Source organism: Sinohyriopsis cumingii, chromosome 17 (assembly GCF_028554795.1).
Source record: "Sinohyriopsis cumingii isolate HCF-2022 chromosome 17, ASM2855479v2, whole genome shotgun sequence".
Lineage (NCBI taxonomy): Eukaryota > Metazoa > Mollusca > Bivalvia > Unionida > Unionidae > Sinohyriopsis > Sinohyriopsis cumingii.
In genome coordinates, this window is record NC_142977.1 from 17720491 (window position 1) to 17748321 (window position 27831).

A 27831-nucleotide genomic window follows, 5' to 3' on the forward strand; every position below is an offset into this window, starting at 1 on the left:
GTTGGTTGTTCCTTCAGCAGTCTGGTCTGATAAGGTAGGTAGCTTTACATATAAGGCAAAGCAGAAAGCTCCATCCTCATTGTCTTCCGGGTTCCCACGTTACCGGGAAATAGGGAAAGATGGGAAAAATGACAATATTTTCCAGATCGTAAAAAGTCCTTGAGTTTTGCAAATATTGATGAAATTCTGGAAATAACCGTTAATTATCCGCCACCACTTGATGCCTGAAACAATCATGCATTGAATTTATGATTTTTCCTTATGGAAAATTAAAAACATGGGCTAATATATTAATGTATTAAACCTCTAGATGGCGTCTGTGCATCATTGATCTTCTTGCTCAGAGTTTCAATAGGATTCAGATCAAATGATGTCCAGACAGATGGTACACATAATTTCATACAAACTGTATAAAACATGTCAAGACAGATGATAGAATTCCAGACAAATCGTATAAAACATGTCAAAACAGATGGTACACAGAATTCCAGACAAATTATATAAAACATGCCAAGACAGATGGTACACACAATTCCATACAAATTGTATAAAACATGTCAAGAAAGATGGAACACAGAATTCCAGACAACTTGTATAAAACAGATCCAGACAGATGGTACACAGAATTCCAGACAAACTGTATACAACATTTCAAGAGAGATGGTACACAAATGTCCTGATAGATGATATACACATCCTGACAAATGGTACACACATGTCCAAACAGATGGTAAAAAGAAGTCTGGACAAATGATGCAAAACATGTCCTGTCAGATGGCACACATAAGTCCAGACAAACGGTACAAAAATAGATGGTATACACATCACGACAGATGGTACACACATGTCCAGACATATGGTACACACAGATGGTGCACACAAGTCCAGACAAATTTGTTCAAACATATGATAAATGTCCAGAACGATGGTACATGTGTCCCGACAAATGTTACACATGTCCTGACAGGTAGAACACTCATGAGCAGACAAATGGTACACACATGTCCAGACAGATGGTAAACACATATCAAGAAAAATGGTACACACATGTCCAGACAAATGTTACACGCGTACTGACAGATGGTACATCATGTAAAGACAGTACACACATGTCCAGACAGATGAGAATGATGGAAGAATTCCATTCAAAGGATACCAGTTGTAAATTTGTTGCCTATAATGCAAAACTTTAAGCAAAACCTAGATTCCTCTGATACTCTTAAAAATGTGTTACCACCATATATACTTTATTTTAAGTCCAACTGCAAAATCATAACTCCTCTTCTGCTATTGAATAATGTGCCACAGATCAGGGTCTATGTGTTGTTCTATCAGTTTCTCCTAACAAACAGCAAAGACCCAAATCTGTTGAAGCATTATACAATGGCAGATTTGAGTCTGTGTAGTTCAAGGTTGTGCTTGTCTTATAAGTGAGAATAAATATACAGTACCAACAGTGATCCCTGTCTTTATGTTCTGGCAGGAAATGTCAACTGAATAGCTTAATAATTGTTTACTTATCCATGTCTTTATACTCTGGCAGGCAAGATCAATTGAACTGATTAAATATTAATTACTTATTCCTGTCTTTATGCTTTGGCAGGCATGATCAACTGAATTGCTTAAGCATTAATTACTTATCCTTGTCTTTATGCTGGCAGGCAAGATTAACTGAATTGCTTAAGATTTAATTACTTATCCCCGTCTTTATACCCTGGCAGGCAAGATCAAATGAATTGCTTAAGTATTAATTACTTGTTCCTGTCTCTATGCTGGCAGGCATGATCAATGAATTGCTTAAGCATTAATTACTTATCCTTGTCTTTATGCTGGCAGGCAAGATTAACTGAATTGCTTAAGATTTAATTACTTATCCCCGTCTTTATACCCTGGCAGGCAAGATCAAATGAATTGCTTAAGTATTAATTACTTGTTCCTGTCTCTATGCTGGCAGGCATGATCAACTGAATTGCTTAAGCATTAATTACTTGTCCCTGCCTTTATGCTGGCAGGCAAGATCAACTGAATTGCTTAAGTATTAATTACTTATCCATGTCTTTATACTCTGGCAGGCAAGATCGACTGAATTTCTTAAGTATTAATTACTTATCACAGTCTATGCTGGCAGGCAGGATCAATTGAATTGCTTAAGTATTAATTACTTATCCATGTATTTATGATCTGGCAGGCAAGATCAACTGAACCGCTTAAGTATTAATTACTTATCGCTGTCTCTATGCTGACAGGCAAGATCAATTGAATTGCCTAATTATTAATTACTTTGCCCTGTCTATATGCTCTGGTAGAAAAAATCAACTGAATTGTTTTAGGATTAATTACTTATCAATTGCAAAGAACAGACTTTCCCTGTCAGCAGCAAAATGATGCTGTCTAGCTGGTTGAACCATTGAAGTAAAAGTAACAAAAATGTTTTAAATTCACTTATGCACCTGAAAAGTCTTAATACGTGTTGTACTTTTATGCATCCTGTTATGAGCATTTCCAAATTCTAATCCATTTCAAATCTATGAACCAAACAAACTGCTATGTATGATTTGAACAAAGTCATATTTCAGTAAGTTTAATTACAAAGTAAAATCTAATTTGAAGAGAATAAACATTAAATAAATTTCAAGCCCTTGCTGCCTAATACAGGATCTTACCCTGGACTCCGTGATTTTCTTTCCACTCTTATCATACACTGGAACACTATTAACAATTTCACTGAAAAGTACAATTAAGAATGCATAAAAATTATGGTGATAGATAAACATAACAGTTTCCACTAGTGACAAATGAAACATATACAGTAGTTTCTCATTAAAAGGTATCTTAATGTATCTTGGTCCAATTTGTAAGGTAAGTATTTTCATGGATTTCATTTCATTATTTAGTAGTAATATTATGCATAAAATACCTCAGTATAAGGTGACCTCACAAATTAGGTCATGTGCTATTATGGTTTAGATGAACACTGTTGTGATGGAGTACCATATAGTGAAACCTGTCTTACCTCTTAATAAAGAAATCATGCTCATACAGGATTATTACTGGAAAGGCTTTTTAATTTAACTTAATCATTCCACTTTTATATAAACAATACAAAACTCCTGTCCACATAGAAACAATTTGGTTCATTGTGTGTCCATTACAGAAAGGTATACCTTTTTTCAAATACAATGTTTTTATCATAGGGTTTGATACTGCTTAGAAAAGATACTTGACAAGAAGATGATATTATCTGTAAACCCAAACTTTAGAAATATCTCATTGATTTACATTAAAACTAAGAGACCTAGTGGGCCTGATATTGGACAAGAAGATGATATTCTCTCTAAACCCAAACTTTAGAAATATCTTACTGATTTACATTAAAAAACAAAGACCCTAGTGGATCTGATATTACTGACTGACTCACATGAACAATGTCATGACTTATTAGGTGAAAAATGGTGAGTGTAAAGAATGATTCTTGATTATTATATGAAAGGGCATTAAATCAAGAAACTTTGGCGACAGCTTAAATCTAACTTACTTATATTTATTAATGAATTCACACTTTATACCATTTCTTTTATTGTTAATAATATGCATGTAATCTGCCTTGATTATGCTTTCATTCTAAAATGACACATTTCAGGGACTGTAACAAACACAGTCCAATCACAGACAAAATTACCTCAGAAATACGCATGCATTTTACTTAAAATCGAAATTCATTTAGCATACTGACTCATACATTCAACATTCTGATGATGTTCAAAATGTGGAGTTTGTGATCCCAAGGGGAGAAAACCATGCATGAGCCAAGTAAGCAATGTTGTGTAATTAAGAATAAATTAGCTTGTCATACAAGCATATAAGAGGTGACTGGAAATTTAAATATGAATAAATTATATATAACACTTTCATGATCTTCACTACTTACACAAACATGCATATAATACACACATAATCACAACTGCACTGATATTACATAATGTGCTCAGTGAACATGCATGTACCACCTCAGTACCTTAAATGACCTAAACTCAAAACTGAACCAATATGTGGCAGACAGACATACAGATGGACATGGTTACACCTTGTGCCCCTAAAACTGTCATGTGCTCAGAATTTCTATCCATAAAGGATATTATCAAACAAAATTAAAATTCAGTTAGCATCCACTTTCTATTATTTATGACTTGGTCATGAGTTACTACTAATTGTTGCAAATGTATTGGTCAGATGAGTACATCAATATCTTGCAGATGCTGACTTTGCTACTGTCAATAGTGTGGGGTGGAACAAGTATTATAATGTTAAATTTGGAATTTATAGGAGACTGGTTGGTACAGTTGTTCACAATTCTCTAAATATCTTGATGAGTTTTTGGTTAGCATTCTATATGATCTTGTTGCAATGCTGTGAGGGTGCAACAAACCTGTCACACATATTATCATCCTGGCATTTGTGATGACAGATGATAGCCGCGTTTATACAGTTTGCCGTCAAAAAGGAATCATATTCCCATACTGATCTTAACATTGACATTCCGTCTAGAGAAATAATCATGCACTTTTTCCTGACCATTACATGTATGAAGCAAACTCTGATTTTATAGAAACTTTTCATCTGATCATTAAGTAATCATGAACCTTAAAATAACAAAGATGACTTCAAGACCCAAGAACATTAAAATAACTAGATGACTTCAAGACCCAAGAACATTAAAATGACTAGATGACTTCAAGTCCCATGAACATTAAAATAACAAAGATGACTTCACGTCCCATGCAAAGCAACAAATTGTAATTATTGTTTCTTCAACAAACATAACAGATTTATCTAATTTCTGACAAACTGGGCTTTTACTTTTTGTTGTTGTTGTTGTTGTCGTTGTTGTGGGGTTTAACACCATTTTTTAGCACACGATAGGCTATGCATGGCAGCCAGTATTAATGGTGGAGAAAAAACCCTGGAAAGAACGACTGACCCATGCGAAACTGCTGGCAAGCTTTCTCACATACCCAAAATCCTAGACTCGAACCCACGCAGACAGAGGTGAGATGGCACTGATCCATAGAGCGCTTTAGACCAACCAGCCACCCAGGCCCCTTTTACTTTTTGTATTTTATCTATGCAAGTAACCCATTAGGCTACATAACAATGCTGATCAACCTATTAGGCTACATAATAACAATGCTGATCAACCCATTAGGCTACATAACAACAATGCTGATAAACCCACTAGGCTACATAACAGAAATGCTGATCAACCCATTAGGCTACATAACAACAATACTGACCAACCCATTAGGCTACATAACAACAATGCTCACTTGGACTTGCAACACAAATCGACATACCTATTGTCAATCAAATTATTTTAATCAATTAGGTAATCTGCGATATGTGGGTTGCTTATATCTTATTATGATTACCTTTAAATTCCAAGTTTGATCAAAATCATGCAAAATAATGGCTTCCAAAATGGTACAGTCTTGAATGGCTCAGTCAATGAGACGCTCCTTAAAATACAAGTATCTTGTTCATTATTTACCTACCTTGAGCTCTTAAAGGTTAAAACTTAACTTCCATTTTTGTTCCAAACTGGCTCTAGAGGAGTAACATGTTCTGCTAATTAGTTGCAATTTTGCCTTTGTTAATTATTATTTAACTAAACTGAGTTCCTGAAGATATATGCCAGTATTCCATAATTGTAACATAATCTTTCAATCAGGTGCGAAATCACCTTGTTAAACACAATCATGATGTTATAAGTATGTATTACAAGTTTTGTCAAAATTACATTTGAGACGATGCTCCATCAGACCACAAAGTGGTCCATCAAATCACATCATAAATATTACTCCATCAAACCACATATGAGATAGTGGTTACAAACTCAACTAATCAGCAGCTAGGTCTCACTCATTAATTACTGAGCTCATCTATGATCTTGATGATACAGTCTGTCCCACTATATCGCGCTCCGTTATAACGCGAAATCGGATATAACGCGATCGTGGCGTGGCTCTCGAAATTCCATATTTATTTTTCTTGTACATAAAAAAATCTTAAAAAGTAAGAAAAAAATTGTAAAAAGTTGCTTATCATTTTGGGGAAGAGATCATGGATGAATAATACAAGACGATCGTGGCTTGGCTCCTAAAATTTTAGATGCATTTTCCTCGTACACGAAAAAGTATTTTCTTCTTCTTAAAAGAAGAAGGCGACATATTAGCGACATTGTTGCCTGGTTAAGTTTTGATATACGACTTTTGGTTAGGAGTGCAGAAATTCAGAGGCCCCATGAAAGGAAGCCGCAAACTGGATATAAAATGCACTGAAATTTATCTATTGTCACATAAATAGATTCTTTGTCCATACTGACAAACCATCTAAACAGTGCATTGTTATACCATAATCCGCTTATCTTGACATCTAGCATAAGTTCTGTATGTTGTGAAATATCCGCTTTTTTGTTGTTGACATTTCTGGTAACGGAGATCAACCGCACGAGGCATTGTCTCGTAATCTATCTTTCATCGGATGTTCAGCCGCTCGCATGTAATTAATATATTTACAAAGACTGACATTTGTATGTGGATGGTAAGTAAAATTCCTCTTCTTTTCACTCAGAATTAAATCCTTCAGAACACTCACGTTTTCTGTAAAGATCCCTGTCATCAGAACACCTGCGTTTCTATTGTCCGTTGACCCTTTGTTAATTTTCAGACCCATGCGTGGAAGGCAGCATCACGCTGCTACCACAAATGTAAAAAACAAAAATACATCTTATTGGTTTATTCAGTAAGCATGAAGGGACAATAACTAGAATAGTCTAAACGACGGCCAATTCCTTTTTAAATATGTACCCAGATAAAATAGTTTGCTGAAATTTCAAAGGAAACAGATTACCTTTGAAGTACCGACTGTCTTGAAAACATACTGAGCAAATGGAAAAAATACAAGTCTCAATCATGCAATTTAATTATTTGATGTTGCCGCCACAATAAGAAATGGACATTCATTTGGTCCTCCAAAGCTGTCCTTTAGCGGTGATATCAATAGCCCATGAACCCTTCATCAAAGAAAGCCGACTACAATCTTTCAATAACTGCAAAGAACTTTTCTTCAAAGGAAGTCAGTACCAAACTTAAATAAAAGTGATGGAATTTGATGGATTTTTGCGTTTTCCAAGGTGAGTGGAACACGTTAACTGTGCTGTGAGAGTTTCCTTTTTGTAGGGAGAAAGTTTATGCTTACGAACGCTACCAACGGCGGCTTAAAACGCAAAATAACTTTTACCGATTTGGAACGTACTTTAAAGTAAATGTGTTTCGTTATTCGTTACGTGATTGTACTATAGTTTTCCACTGAATTCAGACAAATATGACCTGTTAAAAAATCATTGAATATTTTAAAACTGTGTGTGCATATTTTCGATGGAATCACTTTTATTGTGGACTCAATGTATATGATGAAGTTCGCAGGTCAGACACGGTGTTGATACTCTATTCATGCTATACATTAGACATTTATATATAAACATGATTCACGTATATGTACCAATTCATGGTTCTCTAAATAAAGTAAATTATTATATAATGTCTTCTCTGTTTTCACTACAGCTGTATTTCTCATTTAATATGCATCAATTTAAGATGGTAACTGTGCCGACGAAGCACGTATTTTACCGCACACATTTATTACACTCCCCCATTTTGTTGGGGGAGTACATTTTCTTCAGCTAACTGACTTGGTTGCATATAACACGGTTCGGTATATAACGCGGTCGGGTTTTATGGCTCCCAACTACCGTGTTACAGCGGGGTTACACTGTATAAGAATGTATTACAAGTCTGATCAAAATAAGATCATAAATATGGCAATAAGAGTGGCAACAAGATGCAGTATAACCTCATTTATATGTGTGAAGGTCATACATATTCAAACCTCATTAATAGGCATCAAGGTCATACATATTCAAACTTCATTAATATGCATCAAGGTCATACATATTCAACTTCATTAATATGCATGAAGGTCATAAATATTCAAACTCGTATGAGACAAAGATATTTTAAGTTTATAATCCAAGTCTGAGCAAAATTAGAACAGAAATATGACCATTAAAAGCTTTAAAAGGTAACATGCAATTGTTTCTGGACATAAACTGCATATTGGATGATGGGCCTTACTATATGCTAACTTGGCATTATCGCATGATGTTTTCTGAGCTGGCAGTAGCAAACAATGTTTGCAAAGAGAGGTAGGCAAAATGAGTATTGCAGCCTTTGGTTTCAAAATGGATGAAAAACAAAAAGTAAATATCTTACCTTTGTCGCATGAAGGGTATATTCACAACATTAGCAGCTGCTACACCAGTCTAAATCAGGGCAATTGTAATAATTCACTAACACAAAATCCACATGATATATACTCCATATTTCCTAAAATAAATGTATCCCACAATCCTTACTACTTACCTCCACCCCAACTCCTAACAGCACAGAGATCTTACTGAAAACTCTCTGTTATCAAAAAACGTATAAAGTTTTGCCAGAAAATAATATTTGAAAATGTCAGTGTAGCTGCAGTTTTTGTATATATGACATCTGAACACCTATTTGGGACATGTGGTTTGGTTAAAGGTGCTTACAACAGAAGCAGAAGTATTGGAAAGTGTCATAGAAAAAGTCGATGTGGTAACAGAAGGACAGGATCACAATATTTCCACTGAAAAACCCATGCTGTGTAGCCTTGAATTTTGATCTTTTTTGATCAATCTATCACAAGGAACTTGCACATCAATAATCAATCTATGTGTGGAAATCGAAGATTTACCACTAAAATACAAATGAAATTACACTAAAAACACACTAAAATACAAACGAAGTTACCAATAAAAAGAGACTAAAACACAAATGAAGTTATACTAAAAAGACACTAAAATACAAATGAAGTTACACTAAAAGAACACTAAAATACAAATGAAGTTCCACTAAAGCACCACCTAGAGGACAAATACAGTTATCACTAAAAGACACATAAAAGACAAATAGTTATCACTAAAAGACACCTAAAAAACAGTTCGAATTACCACTAAATTGAACTAAAATACAAGTGAAGTTCCACTAAAGCAACACCTAGAAGACAAATAGTTAACACTGAAAAGACACCTAAAAGACAAATACGATCATCACTAAAAGATACCTAAAAGACAAATACAACTACCACTAAAAAGACACCTAAAACACAAATACAGTTACCAATTAAAGACATCTAAAAGACAAATTTGATTACCACTAAAAAGACAAATAAGATACAAGTGGATATTCATATTGCACTTCTTTGCATTTCTGTAGATGCAATTTCAATTCCAAATTTTACCAGGAGCCAGGGCAAAACTGTGCAACTGTGGGTTCTCTAATTGCCATCAACTGTATGCAATTTTTCTAGATTATTCTTAACATTTAGTAGAATAAATTAGCATTTAGGGAGTTTTTGTTCAAGCCAAAAAATGTGTCAGGTGTTATGTATAGTTACACACTACTCAACTTTATCCAACATCAGTTTAACCAACTACGATTTTTATATGATGAAATATGATAAAATATCACATACAATGTCATTGTTTACGAAAATTTTCTTTTCAGCTTACATTCTTATTTCCCAATGCATAAGCTAAAACGCAGTCTTGTTTTGATAGAATGCAAGGGAAATTACTTCTGCTGACCTATCTACATGGTCATGACCTTCATTGGCTCTCACAGAACAGCGACAAAGTGAATGCCAATGTCTTTTATTATTATAGATTTTTCTCTACCTGTTCCTGTTTATTACCCAGGGTTCATAACCCTTTTTCACAAATTTTATCCGTCCTCAGGCTAATACTGCATGTATAAGGTTTGGACAAAAATGATATCTATAACTGATGGAGGAAACAATGTAAAATGACCTTTGAACCCACCCCATAGGACCACAGTGGTGGGGGACAAAAGTGTTTCTTTCTCATACACGATTCCTATGTGAGATATAATTTATCTATCAGGTTTGATGAATTTTAACTCCATTTAATCAGTGTGCTATGAACAGAGACAGACATACGGTATCGCAATATTCCTGATAAATGTTTAAATAAAAGACACTTTTGTCTTTGTTGGGATACATGGATTTTAAGGCATTTAGGTGGATTTCTTTGTCAATCTTTTTTAAAGCATTGTGGGTATACATGTGCACATGCATGCCAATATGATACTAACGTTTGTCAGAAATGCATTAAATCCCAGGGCGGTTACTAAGGGCACTACTGGTAGCTGAAATGTATGCAGTTGCCATCTGTCTGAAAGAAATGTAAACCTATTTGCAATGGTTACTAAGCAATACACAAAACTAAAATAATTTTGTTAAAAATAAATGACCCAAAATTGTTGCCTCATTTTTATGCCCGAAGTATATTTACTCAGAATTACAGTCAGTTTCAGATTATTGATTATCCTCAAGTAGTAATTGACAATCTATTATTCTTTTTGAAAACCTTTTATTAAATAAATTAATTTATTACAACCCTATTGACATCAGACTTTGACTTTTAAATATAAGATCCAGCTTTTTATTCGAAAAAATGTCATAATTATAATAGCCTCATACAATCAATCACCACAAGTCTTATTCAGTCACTGCATATGTTTTCCTTACAATAGCCTCTTACAATGGCTACAAGTCTTATTCCATCACAACATATGTTTCCCTTTAACGTCTTTTCAGTTGGCTCTAGTGACTGCAAAGTAAAATCCTCAGATCCTTTGACGGCATTTTATTGCCAAAAGATAATTAATAGATTTGCAAGCGAAAATTGTGCAAAATTTGTCTACATATTTTGTCCTTTAAGTTGCTGAGATCTGTTGGTATGATACGTACCATATATACTCACATATGGGTTACATCCAACTACTACCAAACTATACCCTGATTTGCAAGCATTAAATGCTCCAGCAGATCTGGGTCTATGATGTCTGTTCTATTGACTGGTTCTAACAAACTGCATAGACTCATATGCCAATACAGTATACAACAGCAGATCAGGGTCTATGATGTCCGTTCTATTGACTGGTTCTAACAAACTGCATAGACTCATATGCCAATACAGTATACAACAGCAGATCAGGGTCTATGATGTCTGTTTTACTGACTGGTTCTAACAAGCTGCATAGACTCAGACCTGTCAGTACATCATGCAACATAGTCTGGTTCTGCACAGTCTGTAGTTAGATCCAACTTACATGTGGATATATACAGTATATATAATGCATCGATGATGCAAGGGATTACATTTCTGAACAAATCAACCCCATCTTGTAATTAAAACAGCCTTTAAGTTGCTAAAATCTGCTGGTACAGACACCATATACCATATGTATGATTGTATATCCAACTGCAAAACAATTATACCCCGAATGGCAATCCATAAATGCCCCAGCAGATCAGGATCTACATGTCTGTTGCATAGAATGAGATATGCCAGTACATTATGCAACAGCAGATCTTTGTCTTTTCAGCTTCCAGCTGAATTTAACATATATAGGAGCAGATACAGTATAATATATAACTGATGAAAAGGATTACATTTTAGACCAACCTCACCCCATCTTGTATTTGCACTTACTTATTGGTGAGAGTGGATCCTGCATTCCGATTGCTGTAACTGACAAATGCATTGAATGACTGGTTGGCCCATTGCCAAAATATCACAGCAGAGTTGCACCTGAAACATAATAGACATTAAAACTGCACTATGATATCCAGCTTTGAGCTCCAACAAAGTGCTTAAAGAGAAATACGAACAAAATCGTATATCTACCTGTCAAAAAGACAATAAATCTACAATATGGCTCCCATGTTGAGACCAGGGCTGAAATCTGCTGGTACAGATACCATATACACCCATGTCTGAGTGTACGTCCAACTGCAAAACAGACTCTGATTGGCAATCATTAAATGCCCCAGCACATCAGGATATATATGTCTAATGTTCTAATGATTAGTTCTAACAAACTGCACAGACTCAGATCTGCCAGTACATCATGCAACAGCAGACCTGGGTCTGTGCAGTCTGCAGCTGGATTCAACCTGTAAAGTGGTATATGCAGTTTAATGTATAAATGATGACAAGGATTACATTTCTGAACAACCTGACCCCATTTTGTATATGCACTTACTTATTTGTGAGACTGTATCCTGCATTCCGATTGGTGTAATTAACAAGTGCATTGAAGGACTGGTTGGCCCATTGCCAAAATATCACAGCAGAGTTGCTCCTGAAACATAATAGGCATTAAAACAGCACTAAATATCCAGATTTTAGCTCCAACAAAAATATTAAAAAAGAAATATGAACAAAATATTAATGTTAAAACCTGTCAAAAAGATAATAGATCTACAATATGTTTCCCATGATGAGACCTGGGTGCCAGTCGAATAAACCTACAATATTTTTCCCCTGATAAAACCCATGTGCCAGTCTGATAATCTACAGTATTTTCCTCCAATAAAGTCAGGGTGCCAGTCTAATAACCTACAGTATTTTCCTCCAATAAAGCTAGGGTGCCAGTCTAATAACCTACAGTTAGGATCCATCAAAGTGGCCCTTATTAAAAGTGGAATCACTTTCTAGAGGTATTCTGTCACAGAAAGTTTGTCATAACAATATGTGAAATACAAAGTTACTCTATTTAATAACGTGAAACATTATAGATGTGCTTCAGTACCGAAGAATTACAATTAAACTGAATAAATTAGTTAGGAATAATAAAAAAAACTAAACTATTTTAATGGGAATAATTACACCATCTGCATTACAATAAGGACTATGTAACTCTGAGGAGCTTCAAAGTGAGGGACCATTGCATTTGTTTTATATTACAGCAGTTAAAGATATCCTGCTTTAGTGAAGAAAGTCCTTTATTATGCAAATTTTAAATATGGGTGTGGTTCCCTTTGACAAGGGCCCACAGACGGGACTTGTGCTCTAGTAGACAAAAAGAATTTCCAGCAATTCAAGAGGAGACTGTTTCTTCAGTTATTTTAATTATTTTAACTGGTGAATATTGAAACCATATCTGATATTCTTGAATTTCTGAGAAACTCCAACATGCCAAATTTGGTAACAAAAATAATTTCTTGCATGTCAAAGATAACATAATGACCAGATACTTGTAAGTGCAGGTCAAAATTCTCTGTCATATCCATTTGCTTGAACCTGGAATCATGTGTAGAAAATCAATGAATTTGTTTCAGACAATATCAGAATACAGCCATGTGCTAAGTTTTCCTTAATCTATAAATGAATATCTTATTTTGAGAAAAATCAAAGTAATTTATGTGACATCAATCAATGTATTCAACAGATGTGTCCACAAATTGGGTTTACTAAAAATTCGTTCATAAGTGTCTCATCAAAGTTAATTTGTATTTGTACAAGCCACCGTTTTATGTTCAATACAGTACAAAACTGAAGGCAATGACCTTTGACCAGACTCCTAGGTCAGTTAGGTCTGGTTTTCAAATTCCTTCACAACAGCTCAGGAGAAGTAAGCAAAAGATTTTCAAAATAATCAAAATGGCAGCCATTTTGGAGGTTAAATAAGACTTAATTTAAAAAAGCAGTAACTATATACCGAGAAAAAGGTGGTTTTTGTTAACTATTGGAATAGCCATTCATTTAGCAAATGTAGCTGTTCTGAGATATTTCAAAGTTTTGGAGTTCACATTGGGTAATTTCATTTGGGATCTACTGCATATAGTGAGAAGTGTTTAACCCTTTACCTCATGCAAGCGCCTTTTGGATGCCTCTACTCCATTTGCATGGAAGAGCCTTTTGGATGCCTAGACCCGATTCGCATACAAGCGCATTTTGACGCCTCTACGCCATTCTCATGGAAGCGTCTTTTAACATTAGCCATTTTTAGTAGGTTTTCATACCACCATCTTCGGGGAAAACCCCCTATTAGATATTACATTCATTTGTCTGAATGGCCATTACACTAGATCACGTTGTCACTGTTTATATTTTAGTCGAAATCTGCTATTTAAAGTAACTGGGTTGTATTCTCCATTCTCCAAAATGGAAGTCGCAGATTTCGTTCAGTACTTACTCGAGTTTTCACGATTAGAATCAAAACTATGAAAATTTCAATAACTTATGTAAAGGCTCTGATATTGATATAGGCAGCAATTAGTTTTTATAAATTACCAAATTCAGATGATTTAGTGATGTAGACAGAGAAAGAACTTGTAAATTTCGAGTATGAGAAATGGCAGTTACGTTTGGTCACGTGGCTTCACTGATTTGATGGTGAGTGAACGAATTCACTCAAGATTTTAAAGTACATAACAAAAATTATACGCTATAATGATCCGATTTTGCCCTTAAATCTTTCCATACATAATATATGTGTATCAAAAATGTAAAACGATTAAAATTGCTGTTAAACGTAACATACACTACACTGTTTAACAGTTAACAGGTAGGCCTTTGTATATGGAGTTGAATAGGTAACAGGTGTTCTACTTATAACGCAATGCACTAGGTAACTTTGCTACATGTATACCAAAGGTCTAAAAAGCCATCCGCTCTATGAGGTAAAGGGTTAAATGAAACCTAATGTTAATAAATCCATCCATTTAAGAAGAGTAGATGATGGCCACCATTGAACTGTACCATGTTTCGTTACGTCCAGCCACACATCATACAAAGTGATTTAGTGAAATGCAGATATAACCATTGTCTAAGAAGAAGTACCAATGACAGAGTTTAAAGAACGGCACAGGTCTGGCCACATTATACATCCAATGTCATTAAGAACCAGCAAGACGTTATAATAAATATCTATATAATCATCCGTTTAGGAAAACTACTGAACACAACATTTTTAAGTTGACTGCCCTATTGGGAATAGAGGATGTGAGAAGATCACCGTTTTCATTTAGGACCAAGCAAAAATCACAAGAAGTCCTTATTGAAAACCTCATGTTCATATAATCATCTCTTCATGGAGATTAGTGATAAGATTTCCAAGACGGCTAATGTTGTGGCCACAAAGGATGTCCAAGGAGTAATATCACTGAGGCAGCATCAGACCTTGGGATGAATGGTCATTGTAAAGTGTTATCACAATCTTCCAAGCAGTTTCAGAGAAGTAGCAATAATAAACTTGTGCTAATTGATAAACAGACATATGGATGATGGACAACAAACATACAGACAATAGACAACAGACATATGATGATGGACAACAGACATACAGACAGCTGACAACATACATATGGATGATGGACAACAGGCATACAGAAAATAGACAACAGACATATGGATGATGGACAACAGACATACAGACAATCAACAACAGACCATTTCATAAGCTCTTCTGGTCTATGACTAGTAGAGCTAGCAACAGCACAAACGTTTTTACAGAATACCTTTAATCATCAATATCTGATGCATATCACATGTGATCAACCCCCTCTCCCCAACATAAAACAGTACATATAAAATGTGATTGATCACTTTGGGCCACGGAAACAGTGCCTATAACATGTGATGGTCCGCTTGGGGCCTACCAAAACAGTGCCTATGAAATGTGATGGGCTACCTGGGGAATACCAAAACAGTGCCATTAAAATGTGATGGTCCGCCTGGGGCCTACCAAAACAGTGCCTATGAAATGTGATGGGCTACCTGGGGAATACCAAAACAGTACCATTCAAATGTGATAGGCTGCCTGGGGCCTACCAAAACAGTGCGTATAAAACGTGATTGCCTGCCTGGGGCCTACTAAAGCAGTGATTATAAAATGTGACGGTCCACCTGGGGCCTACCAAAACAGTGCCTATACAATGTGATGGGCCAACTGGGGCATACCGAAACAGTGCTAATAAAATGTGATGGGCCACCTGGGGCCTACCAAAACAATGCATATAAAATGGGATGGGCCACCTGGGGCCTACCAAAGCAGTAACTAGAAAACGTGATGGGCCACCTTGGGCCTACCAGAACAGTGCTAATAAAATGTAATGGGTTGTCTGGGGCCTACCAAAACAGTAACACCAAAATGCAATGGACCTCCTGCAGCTAACCAAAACAGTAGCTATAATATGTGATCCGCCACCCTGGGCCCCATGAAACGGTAAATAAATAAAATGGGATGGGCTGCCTGGGGCCACCCAAAACAGAACCTATAAAATGTGATCGGCCACCTGGGTCCCCCAAAAAGTACCTATAAAATGTGATCATTGCACCAATAAGCAGCATTCCCCCAGGAACCTGGAATGACATTCGACCAATCGTATTCTGAAGCTCTCCAGTATCAGGATGGAATGCAGACAGATACATCCTCCTGGCATGAAGAACTTGATCTACAGTTGTCCCCCTTGGTTTCTTCATGGCTCTGTCAGAAGAAAAAAGTGCTGATTGGATATACTGTAAATTACACAATTTTCAAAATATGTAGATTTTCTGCAAATGTAGAAACCAAAGCGCAAGTTAGTTATAAAGACAAACTTGTCATAATGGTCACCTTTACTCAGTGATCACCTGTTCACAATGACCATTCTAATTTCCCACAGACACATTTCCAGTATAAATATCCGGCATATTATGATCACCTGTCATCTGTGGTCAGCAGCAGGGTATGTCCTAACCAAACAATTGTTTTTCCCTATCTTATGTGGTCACTGGTCCAAGAGCAGATATAGAGTGATCGCACATACAATGTAAACTGAATTATTGTTTCATGAGGAAGGGAATATTTAGATAAAGAATAAGATGTGAAATTTATGTGCAAGCATGTCTTATCTCGCTTGTATTCATAATTCCAGTCATGTTAACAGTTTAACTCAAAGTTGTCAACAAGTCAAATTTGAAAGAAAAGCTCATGACATTACCTGTGCATGAGGCACACACAATAACTATAACACATACCTGTGCATGAAGCACACACAATAACCATGACATTACCTGGCATGCAGCACGCACAAAAACTGTAACACATACCTGTGCTTGGAGCACACATTGAAAACAAATATACTGGAATTTGGACTTTCCCTAATTTCTTCTCTCATGATTTGATCAAATGACAGAATAAAGTTTCATGCCATTGTTTTCCTAGAGTGCTGACAGCATTTCTGTATCAAAAAATGGTTTCCCATTACAGGCTAGGATACAGGCTGTGAGAACTCACAGTCCATTATTTAAAATGTATTCTCATTTAATTTCATAATGGCTTTTCCTAGTGGAGTGTCAATAATTCTAATTGCTGGGATTTTATAAACATGCTGCCAAGTGTCATGCATATGCTGTACTGCACAGGGTTTATAACTGTCGCGAGACTTAATTAGTTCAATCAATAAATTCAAGCCAGGAATAGTTATGGACCCAAAATGGTTGAAATTTATTGTATGCTCGTTGTGTCCAGTCAAGATAAACAAACATGTAAGTGCTTTTCTGGGGAAATTACTTCCGAAATTCTAGCACCAAATTGGCAACTAGAGGTTCAAAGGTATTACCTGTACTGTTCCACCAGTATCTTGGCTTCCAGAAGTTTACTTGTTGAGCAAAAACTTAGACGAGGGTCAGTGATACTGGAAAAGTGGTTTAGACGTCCCCAGAAAGTATCAAGGTTCCATTGTGGTTTGTCCAAATCTATTCTCTAAATTATGATTGTCCTATAAAATCTACAATGAAATTGGATAGTATTAGTGAAATTATATGTTATCATCTACACTCGCTTAGAAGTTGAGTGCAACAGCAAATTGCACAGACTGAGATTGCTGCATAATGTGCCAGCAGACCTGGGTTAATGCAGTTTATTAAAGAGTAATCATTAAAGCAAACAACCAGTGCATTATGTGATGGCATAACATATTGTTTGCAGTCTGACAACTTATAAACTAGTATGTTTTGGCAAATTATATAAATGCATTATTAAAAATTATTGGTTGTAATAATAATAAATACATTGATATAAATATTTATATAACTCAATCTTAGATCAACTTTAAGATGTGTTAAAAAGATTTGTATGCACCTTCAAAATGCCATCAGATGGTCTGAATATGTAATATATATTAAACTGGTCACATGATAGCAACTGATGCTATAAGTGATGCTGGGATTGACTAATAGAAATATTTTATTTATGACTGACCACAAGGGACAAGAGTGAGGATTCTATTAAAACTTACAGTCGCTGCCGAAACACTCAACAAAAACAACTGGACAGTTCATTTTCACCACAACCTCAGTCTTAAAAAAATGAATAATCCAATACTCAAGGCTCTTCTTAATCTGCTTATATATTCTTCCCAATGCAATATTGGTCTGCCATTACATAATGCATCAGTCGATCAGGGTGTATGTTGTTTTTTCAACTGGTTGCATCTAGAAAACTGCACAGAGCCCTATCTGTCAACATTTTATACAACAGCTAATCTGAGTCTGTGCAGTCTGCAGTTGGCATTCACTTATAAGCCAGAACATTTGGTAATTGTGATGTTGTTGTTGTAGGGTTTAAAGCCATTTTTCAGCACAAGATAAGCTATATATGGCGCCCAGTATAACTGGTGGAGGAAGAACCCTGGAAAACCCCAGAAAGAACCACTGACCCATGAGAAGCTACAGGCAAGCTTTCCCATGTACCCATGCTAACCGAGTATGAGACTCGAACCCACGCAGATAGAGGTGAGATGGCAGTGATCCGGAACGGTGAGCACTTTAGACTACTCGGCCACTCGGGGCCCTCTGGTAATTTTAATTACCCCCTGGTAATTGTGATGTATCCACTATCCTAAGTCAAAAACTAATTATAAGGCTCAAAGACTGAAACAGAACAAAATGCACACAACTCTCTGACCTCATTTATTTTTTCAACATCAACTATGTAGAGATTTTTCAAGCGTTCAGAAAATGAACTAGTCCAAGTCCACCTAATTAAGAGGCAAAATATTTTCAAGCACTGGCCCAAATGAAATTTCCAGTCTGAAGTTCAAAAGCTCTCATTAGACTGTGAGTCCTTGCAACACTCAGCTTTATAACAAACAAAACAACTAGCAGGCTTTTGAAACAAATTATGCCTTCAAAACCGCACCTTTCACCTCACATTAAAAAAAAATTAATGGACCCTCACAGCGGTTGGCACTATTTCACATGACAATATCAAGCCGCTGTTGTTGTATAAGATTTATTAAACTGTTGGCATCCCATCAATTGGACAATCACTTGTACCACGAAAAAGAACTCCAGTTAATAATTCTCTTTCTTCCAATCAGTAAGTCCTCATAAAAGTCCTCACTAAATTTTCTGATGAAGCAAATCAGTTTTCCAACATAACAAGCAGGCAATCAGTAACTGAACATGTGATGTCAACATGCATGAGTAACACTGTTTAGAATAATGTGCTGTGTTCAAAACTTTCATTCAAATTTACTGAGGTGGTTCTTTCTTATTACAACGTGTACATGTTTCGAAGAAACACATTTCTGCGATATATTTCATAATTATATCACCATTCTCTACATTTTTCTTCATCATATGGAACTACTAAGATTTTATATCTGATTATAAACAATTTTACTTTAACAGAAAATTTTCAGGCATCCTTTAAAAGAATCGTGATATGTAACACAGCCCGACACATAATTTTCTTAACGTGCAGATAATGCTACAATTTATAATTACCTGAAATTAAACTTTCAGATTTAACTTTTGTCTTTTGCTGCTGGTTACTTGCACTTCTTGACACTGAGTCATGATGACTGATGCAAGACAAATGAAGTTCCAAAACAGTACTTACAAGGATTAGTGTTTTCCACATCCAATCTGCCAATTCATTTTTAAAAAAAGAAATGAAAACTGTCCATAAGCAAAATATCTATTATTTCATACTTATAAGTAAACACTAATTATAATACATCATGATTTTCCAACTTTGATTCATTGCGCTTGAGATGAAATCATTCCCAGAACTAAAGTTATATATATATATATATATATATATATATATATATATATATATATATATATATATATATATATATATATATATATATGTACATATATATATATATATATATATATATATATATATATATATATATATATATATATATATATATATATATATATATATATATATATATATATATATATATATATATATATATATATATATATATATATATATATATATATATATATATGTATATATATATATATATATATATATATATATATATATATATATATATATATATATACATAACCTTGTCGGCTAATTCTGTGTGTCAGGTAATTCTGCTCAACGATATGACATTCCTGTATGCATTAGATCATGTGTTGTTTTTGGTCGAATATCCAGTGTGTATCAAGAAAGAACTATCGTCTTTTTATGATGGAAGTGATATTCATAAAATGTACAAAAATGTCTCACGTTTCTACCCTAACTGTATATGAAGATATGATTTCTAAAAGTCAACATGAAGACCCACTCCATGACCGTCTTGAACTTGTAACCCAGAAAATCCGATTTATAATATCTTTTAGAATCATAAAATAAAGACATCATATAAAAGATGGAAATGTATGCCTTAAAACAATACTCCATTTTAATCCAGGTTTCCAATTTTGCAAGAAGTAGTCCCACATTTAGTTGTATCGTCTGCTATATACAATATGTCAACATTTTGCTAGAACGGGATTCTCAAGAAATTCCCAAGCATATAGTCTGTTTCCAAATTCTGTAGTAATTTTTTTCCCCATAAAAACGAGACGTTGTAAACACATTACAACACATTACATCCTATTCATTGTTGGTTCTCTTCAACATAATAGCTTTTTTTAAATAAAATGTTGAACTTTACTAATTTCTTTACATGATCAGTTAAGTTTGCTTAATATCTCTTGCTATTTATTGGCATTGTTGCGTTGAATTTTGTAAAACAAGCTATAAACCTAATTACTCGACCGAAATGCTGTCAGGAACAGTCCAAAATAATGTATTTCATTTCCATAGCCCGAGTAATAAACATTAAATTTTTTTCAAAGCTATGCGCAGAATAGGACAACATATCGCGAGTCACGAAAACGCAGGAGTGGTATCCGGTGTGTCCAAACTTAATATTATTTTGAACAGATAATTCTGGTAACTATTGCCTCTTTTCAAATGGTAAGTATTGCAGTTTTTGTTTTCATCAATCGGTCAGATTCGGTATCCGTTGTGCTTCAATATTAGTGATGGAAACCTTAGCTGCACAGAAATGACCGATAAGGTGATTTTATGTTGTTAAAGATTTCGCCGTACTTTATTGATAAAACGTCAGACTCCAGTGGTATATATATATATATATATATATATATATATATATATATATATATATATATATATATATATATATATATATATATATATATATATATAATTCCAATTTTTATAAATGAAACGGATTTTCCGCAAGACGATTGGCTGTAAACGGTCACGTGATACTGATCTGGAATTTTTTACACATCGATACATTCAGGGTCTATAATCGGTTTTTGTACTGTTTGCAATATAAATAAACATTGCAGACACGTCATTGTGAAACGATTGTTTCATCCTTTAATTTTTTTATTCAGCAAATAAATAGAAATTATACCCTTTTTGTAATTTTTTAAATATTCTTTGATTGAAATGCATTGTTTAATATTTGGCGCTTGTCTGCTACATAGTTGCGCAAAATGGCAGATTACGGTGATTTTTAGTTGCAATTTTCTGCGTATTGTTTTAACAATTAGATGACAAGGAGTTAAAAGAGATAATAGCAGCGATTGAAGCAGATGAAAATGGATTTGACTATAATGTGATGGATGTTACAAACGCTGAAAATGAAACAGAGATTGACATATTCCCTCACACAGCACCCCATGACCTCAGTCACCCTAGCCATACACAAAAACGCTAATAATAGCGTAGGAACTGAGCCAGTCAATTTTGAGGCCTCTGAGGGATATAAACTAAGATTCTAGAAATTATCTGAGAAGGACTTAAAAGCTATTGAAATAAATCAATACTCAGAGACTGCTAAACGAACACAAAATGGGGTATTGGCGTTTTCAATGGTAATTTCTTTTTTACTTTTTTATTTTAATTTTATTTACTTATTTAAAAAACGTAAAACGTGTGTGGATGTTGGTTGTTTGGTGAATATGACCACTTACACAAAAATAAAACAAATCTTTATGAGACCATTATTCAAAGACTGAATGAAGCTTTTAAATGGTAAAACTACCATCGCCACCAATGTGACTTAACACCATTGAAAAATGTATATAATAATCCATAAAGGTGATTGTTTTGCTAATTTAAATCAGTTTGGATGTGTAGTAATTAATTCCTTTCAGCACTCCAGCACTGAGCTATGCAACCAAAGAAAATATATGGCCGGTTTTCCAAGCAACTCTACATTTAACAACTGCACATTTAATTACTGATTAGATAACTGAAAGGGTCTTGTTAAGTATCAACGCTGATGAAGAAGATATAAAATGTTATTCCCTTATAGAACATACTGTAATGATAAACAAAGAATGTTATTTTTATATATGAAAAGAAATGTGCTGACACCACGGATAGCCATTGCCTAAGATGTAAAGTATGAAATTGCCGAATAAACGTAACTGTGACAGTAGTTACATTTCGTCTGACATTAGATCACTGAACGGGTCATCACAAGTATTAACGATGTTGAGAATGATATAAATGTTCTTTCTGCATACAATTTATTTAATTATTACATTTATGTTAGTAAGGGATACCATCATCTTGTTCATATTTCCATGTTGTTCATTGATTGGAAATTTAATCTAGCACACTAGTTCATTCCGTATCAGCTATTATGTAAGGTCATGGTCATCTGACGTAGCAGATAGGACTGACTAAATTTGAACAAGAATGTTGTAAATGAACTAGATGTGTTCAAACCATCGGTAGCCGTTGGCGAAGATGTAAAGTATGAAGTTTCTGAATAAACGTAACTGTGATAGTAGTCAATATGTTCGTGTGATTCTGTACAGGTTATGTATAATGAGGCGATGTGAAGCGGCGAATGAAAGGAAAGTACACACTACTTAAATAGGAATGCATTGTTGATGGAATAAGTTTATTTGACGAAGAAAGGACGAAATTAGAATTAAAAGGATTAAATGATCCTGGTTGGGTATTTATCGATGTTCAAATTTGACCTAATTACTCACAAAGTTAACATAAAGTCATTCTGACTTTATTTACTTTGTGAGTGATTAGGTAAAATTTACACATCGATAAATACCCAACCATGATCATTTAATCCTATAATATATATATATATATATATATATATATATATATATATATATATATATATATATATATATATATATATATATATATATATATATATATATATATATATATATATAGATAGATAGATAGATAGATAGATAGATAGATAGATAGATAGATAGATAGATATGAAAAGCTTTATGGACATTCAAGTTTCGTCATGTGATGTGCGTCAAAACAAGTGATGTAATAATGAAGTTTCAACAAGGGGTGGTCTGATTAAACGTACGAAAAGAGAATTAAGAGAGAAATATGATTATCATTTGCAATCCTTAGCTAAAATAACTACTACTACTACTTTGGATTAAAGTCGCGTGCACCATTTGGTATGTGCGACTGGTTAGTTTGTATACGTTTGTGTACTTTTTGATTTTTGCGATTGCGATTGCGATTGTACAACGCCCCCCAAGCAATCAACCGGAAACCGAGGTGCCCCAAAGGTCCCACCAAGGCTCTCGCCACAGCAACCGCCTCCATCGTTGTCCTCCTTTGGTGGTCTGCATCCCCGTCCTCTCTGATTTCAGGCTGTAACCAAGTATACCAACAGCAGTGATTTTAAAATTTCGTTTCAAATCAATGCCCAGTTCCCTATTTTTATTGGGCTTTTCCTATATTATCTTGCCCTGGGACGATATACGGACAAGATTTTTCAGCCCTCCCCCCACTATATACGGACAATGGGAATTTAACATGGGGCATATTGGGACTGTATACGGACAGGTGAATGAGGACGATTTGTATAGGACCAATAGGTGGGGTGGGTAAACAAAGACAGTAGAGACATATACATATATAACAAATATATAGATTGATGAACGTCAATCTTTCACACCTAAACTATAACATTGACCAAAACTGTTAGGCAAGAGAATAAATATCTTTGCAGAAAAACCTAAAATATAAAATCGACTAAACAAATTTTTAGGCAAAGAGAATAAATATCTTTTCGAGGCATATGAGTGGCCCTGAAAAGGGCCTTTGGTTTTTTGTTAATATATTCCTTTAACATAGATTGAACCGTATAGGTCTTTTTCTCTTCTTCAAACTTCATCTGACTTTTGGTCCGTAGATGAGGACTCTCTTCAGACAGTCTTGTCTCTCCACATAGATTCTTCTTTTCCAATCGCTCGTATGGACGATTGTCCATGATGATATGACATACATGGGTAAATCCGTACGGAACAGCATCGACGATACAAGGGTATGTGATTCAACGTTAGTCCACATCTTGTGACGAGAACAGGTGAAAGAAATGAAGTGAACCGCTGTTAATTATAGTGGAAGAGCGGATCGAAACGAATTGAGTTTTTTCACTAATCCCAATACGTGTTACAAAATTCAGTAACAGTACGGAGTCTGTTTTCCAATCCAAAGAGAGATACCTGTGACCTCACATTCCCTATATAGATGCGCTAGCGTCTGTGCAAATTGAATCAATGCGACAGAGTTTTCAAACATGACAGAAACTAAGAATACGACGAATTGGGTGCACCAGCCGTGGAAACAAGAAGCGATGGCATAGCAGCCGCTACCAAATTCAACACGGTCCTACTTCCAGAAGAGACCGATTTTAATTGGGATTTAGTGAATTTTCTCTCTTCTTCGCAAGACTTTATTCCGGTACCAGTACCTTCCCCACCTTCTCCTTCCTTACCACACGGCGAGGATTTTAAACAGAGACAGAAAGAAGAACTGGAGAAATGTTTACAGCAGCAGAAAGAAGCAGAACAAGCTTTTCTCCTTCAACAGCAACAGCGAGAGAAGAAGCAAGAAGGAAACAACAGGAAGAAGAAGCAGCAGCAGAGAAGAAACAAGGTCTAGGAGAGAAGGATGACAGTGAAAGTCAAACAGTGATGGTACTCTCAGACATTTTGGCAGAGTTAAGGTTTCTGAAACAAATGTATCAGACTTCTTTAATAGGACCCAAGAGAAAAAGACCTACCCCAGCCAAACAGCCCAACTCTGTTTCTACACCAGAGATACCAGCCCTTGTGATTTCTACCAAATCATCATCAACAGGAGCAGGTCAAGAAGTAGGCCTTGGCCGTGGCAAAGACTTACGGCAGCTAAAGCTTATTGCTCCCCGTTCCGGAGTTAAATAAAAACAAAACACACTCAACTGTCCTTTTAGGTCCACTCACCTATCTCGAAAAGAGATAGCATTCATTTTGTCAAAATCAATTAAAACTCAAAATTCCTTTGTTTGCCCCATGATATGTGTGTGTGTGTGTCAATGAGTTCGTCAGTGCAGGTCCTTATTCTAAAAAATCAAAACCAAGAGACACTTACGTTTTTCTTTCTGGTCTATTCTTTTACAACGTTTACAAACCTTTTGGGAGGGCATATCTTCCACCTGTTCAGAACCCCTCTCTCCCTCTTATTCCAATTGTTTTTAGGGCATTCTGAAGACCAATGTCATTTCTCTTGACAATAATAACAGGTATCTTGAGGTTTGTCTCTTTTGACACCTGTCTTGCTTTTTTGACGGTCTGGACACTCAATGTTCTTTATTCATACAGATATAGCAAGTATCTTGACTTTTATCTCTAAAGGAAGTAGAGTATCCCGTCGGTTTGTCAGAATAAAACGTTCGTATGACACCTCACAAAGCTCTGAGCAGAAATTCGATCTGTGTGGGCTCTTCCATCGTTCTGGTCGGTTTGAGAGTGAAATGAATACTGGGAGGGAAGCCAGCGACCTTTTACATAGGGAATACACTTGTTTGACATGGATATAGGGATCCATGACGTTTAAAATGAAGTTATTTGACCTTTTGTAGTCATGATCGCATCATTTCGTGGAGTAAAGAGAAGAAAGTAAGAAGCAGAAACGTGATTTATCGCCTCGCACAGTAGCTGAAGTCTTGACTCATATTCTTGCCAGTATTTTGAAGATGACATGAGTGAGACTGAATCCAGACCCAGAGAGCCTACACCCAACCAAAGTTCACCAGTAAAGCCTGAAAGGTAATATCACATTCGAGAGAAGGAAAAGAGCTCATCAACAAAATTTGGAATTACAGCCTAAGCATACACGGTGAAGCTTAAAGATTTAAAGTCCGACGTACCGTTGGAGAATGTAGAAGAGTTCATCAGCAAGGTGTGGTATTCTTTGTTAACCACACTGAAACGACAATGTGAAGCGAAAGAAGACGATCTCTTGAGACTTTCAATTCATCACGATCAGACCGAAGTCCCCCGTTTGGATCGAGTTTAGCAGCCTGCAAGAATTGACACCTTCCAAAGTCATCGACAAGATCCAACACGTACAAAATCCAACGACAAGCTTCACATCATCGATGGAAATGCGACACTGTTTATGACTCACGTTTATGTGCCCAAAGGGACTGGACAAAGCAGAAAAGTGTTATTGGTGGACAGCCATCGTATCATCAAGCGTAGCCTTGTCCAAAGTAACAAACGTCAAGACCAGATATGTTTAGCCCGGAACACGAATGCTGCATTCAAAATACCATTCCAAACGTCAAGAGGAAGATGATGACCAGAAGAAGAAAGGGCATTTCATCTTTTTCGATTTCGAATGCATGCAAGCGACCGGTATTCACATTCCTAATTTCTGCGTGGTTCACCGAGTGCATCAAAGAACCTATCTTTAGTCATTGCCCTCACTGCAGCAAGATTCCTGAGATTGCCATCGCCATGCCACGGTGATGGCTCACAATTTCTAGGGATACGATGGACAGTTTCTTTTGAGATACTATACGGAACAAAGTATCAAGCGTCCTGACGTGACTTGAACGGAATCAACATCATTTCCATGCAAGTTAGACAAGTGTAGTTTAAAGATTCGATCAGTTACTTCGCCATGCCTTTGAGCCAAATTCCTAAAACGTTTGTAATGACAATAATGGCCAAAGGCTATTTCCGCACCTTTTCAGTACCGAATGCAATCAACACGCCGTTCTACCCCATTTGCATGAGTCTGACTAATACGACCCCGACAACATGTGCACTGATCAATGAGTAGCTTTATACGCTTGGTACCAGACTCACGCCACCGACCCATTTGACTTTCAGGACGAAATGTTAAAGTATTGTCATTCCGACGTGGACATTTTACGGCGTTGCTGTAGACAATTTCGAGAATTATTCCTGAAGCACAGAGGCATCGAGCCTTTGAAAGAAGTCTGCATCATTGCCAAAGCGTGTACGTTAGAGTACCGCCAATGATTCATGCACGAAAACACCCTGGCTTTCATAAGCTGTCCATCGAAGAACTTTGTCAAACATCGATACTCGCTCAAATCTCTACACTGGTTACGATACTTGTGCGACAAGGAAGACAAATGAATCCAACATTCCCGCAAATGAGGTGGCAAACAGAGCATCGGAATGTATTCGGTGGATGGCTGGGACTTAGAAAACCCCAAGATCGTGTACGAGTTTAATGGATGCTTATTCCACGGATG

The 27831-nt window shown here is 35.7% G+C and overlaps 1 pseudogene across 1 annotated transcript in view; it reads right to left on the reverse strand.

Annotated features, from left to right (window-relative positions):
- The window catches only part of LOC149777838 (sideroflexin-2-like), a 48218-nt pseudogene that overhangs the window by 10497 nt on the left and 9890 nt on the right, over positions 1-27831 (reverse strand). The window contains exons 2-6 of the transcript XR_016415693.1: positions 17554-17721; positions 16266-16436; positions 12210-12308; positions 10254-10333; positions 2664-2724 (exon numbers count right to left, since the gene is read on the reverse strand). The product of XR_016415693.1 is annotated as a sideroflexin-2-like (transcript). The remainder of the gene's footprint in view (positions 1-2663; positions 2725-10253; positions 10334-12209; positions 12309-16265; positions 16437-17553; positions 17722-27831) is intronic.